General features: G+C 40.9%; 1 non-coding gene across 1 annotated transcript; it reads right to left on the reverse strand.

Moving 5' to 3' along the window:
* Positions 1–568: 568 nt before the first annotated feature.
* Positions 569–674, reverse strand: LOC129406206 (U6 spliceosomal RNA). The gene has a single exon (XR_008630869.1). It is a non-coding gene; the product is annotated as a U6 spliceosomal RNA (small nuclear RNA).
* Between the last annotated feature and the right edge of the window lie 1,679 nt (positions 675–2,353).

A 2,353-nucleotide genomic window follows, 5' to 3' on the forward strand; every position in this document is an offset into this window, starting at 1 on the left:
TCCTAGGAGAAGCATCCCCTGAGGGAAAGGAACCTCAACCCTATTGATGGTGGCCACACCTATGTGTACACCCCAATCCCCTCATGCTGGGGAGATTTAACTAGGCTGTAAGAGTGGGTTGGGGGCCAGATCCACAGATCCAGAGAGAGATCCAGAACCGGGAGAGAAGCAGAGAGAGAGAATGAAATAAACTGATCGAGCAACCAGTTTGGCCTTCTTCCTTCCGTTGCCTGACCTTGACTGACAGCACACACAGTGGTTCCAGGGCACCGAACATGGGCGGTGAGACAGAGCTGCCCGGAGAGCCTGCGAGTGCATGGGCCCCACGGCGAGCTTTAGTTTTTTACAATATATGTAAAATTAAAACCCTAAATGCAAATAACTAGAACTCAAAACACATGAATAGCTATAGTCAAGTCTGCTGTTTTCTTTCTTTTTTTTCTTTTTTTTAATTGAATCACCGTGAGACATAGTTACAAGCTTTCATGTCTGAGTTATAATCACACAATGATCAGATACCCATCCCTCCACCAGTGCACATTCCCTACCACCAATATCCCCAGTATACAAAAACATGGAACACTTCACAAATTTGCGTGTCATCCTTGTTCTGGGGCCATGCTAATCTCCTTTGTGTCATCCAATTTTAGTATATGTGCTGCCAGATCGAGCACAGTCTGCTGTTTTCTCGAGCTCAATAGAAGAGTCATTCTGGAAATCCAAGCTGTCAGCAAATAAATGGATTCCTGGCAAGAAAGTGACTATTCACAGCCTAGGTGTCCTTCTATAGGTGAATGGATTATGAAGACATGGTATATATACGCAATGCAATACTACACAACAGCAAATGATGATGAAATCATGCAATTTGTTACAACATAGTTGGAACTGGAAGATAACATGTTGAGAGAAGTAAACCAGAATAATATAAAACACAGGATGATCTTACTTATCTGTGGAATATCGAATACTGGATGAGAAAATGCATTGTAGTAAAAGGGGGATGCTTATATGATCCTTATCCCCACAGTTTAGAGAGAAGACAGATAGAGAAGAAAGAAAATCAGGGTAGGAGTCGGGGAGAAGAGAACAAGTAGTGGATTAACAGGCTTCAGGGCTCAGTTACACCAGTGCCATGAGTGAGGGGTCACATACCCCAAACACAGATTTAACAGAACTGAAAACATAAGATCTAGGAGGCAAGTGCTGAAACTTTGCAATGTGCCTGTCAACTTAATAGATGGGGGTGTTGTGGGGGTTGGGATAGGGAAGGAATGTAGGAATATTGGTGCAGTTGACGCTGGTGGAGGGATTGGTGTTGAATTATGGTATACCTAAAACACTACTACCAGTAACTTTATAAATCGTGGCTCTTTATTTTTTTTATTATTTTTTTAATTCTTTTATTAAGTCACCATGTGGAAAGTTACAAAGCGTTCAGGTTAAAGTCTCAGTTATACAATGCTCAAACACCCATCCCTTCACCAGTGCACATATTCCACCACCAAGAATCACGATATACCTCCCCCCTTTCCCCCACCTCCTCAGCCCCCCACCCCGCATGTGTAACTGGTAAATTTCACTTTACTTTCACTTTACTTTGATTACATTCAATATTTAAACAAAAAAAATTCACTATTATTGATTTGGAGTTTCTCCCCCCTAAAGTCGATCTGCTGAAAAGAAAGCATTTAGTAATTTGTTTGTCATTGCTGAGAATGAAGAGATATGAGGTCAGGAGGGCGCATTAGCAGCAGCATAGTTTTGGATTTCTGTATTTTAGTAACTAAGTCCAGAGAAATGTCTGCCAGGAATCTCAACATTGTAAGCTTGTACTTCTCAGTTAATTTATATTCCACATATGAGTGCGATCTTTCTATGTCTGTCTCTTTCTTTCTGACTGCGAATAGTGAGAGCTTAATTTCTTCCTTTCCTACCTGAATGCCCTTAATGTCTTTTTCTTGCCTAATCGCTATTGCAAGTACTTCCAGTACTATATTGAACAGAAGTGGAGAGAGTGGGCATCCTTGTCTCGTCCCTGTTCTCAGAGGGAAGGCTCTTAGTTTTTCCCCATTGAGGACAATGCTTGCCATAAGCTTGTGATAAATGGCTTTGACTATATTGAGGAAGGTCCCTTCTATACCCAGTTTGGCGATGCTGGATCTTGTCAAATGCTTTCTCTGCATCTATTGATATGATTATATGAATTTTATCTTTTCTTTTGTTGATATGATGGATTATGTTGATTGATTTCCAGATGTTAAACCATCCTTGCATCCCCGGTATGAATCCCACTTGGTCGTGGTGTATGATCTTTTTAATGAGTTGTTGAATTCTATTTGCTAATATTTTG

Source organism: Sorex araneus, chromosome 6 (assembly GCF_027595985.1).
Source record: "Sorex araneus isolate mSorAra2 chromosome 6, mSorAra2.pri, whole genome shotgun sequence".
NCBI classification, from domain to species: Eukaryota; Metazoa; Chordata; class Mammalia; order Eulipotyphla; family Soricidae; genus Sorex; species Sorex araneus.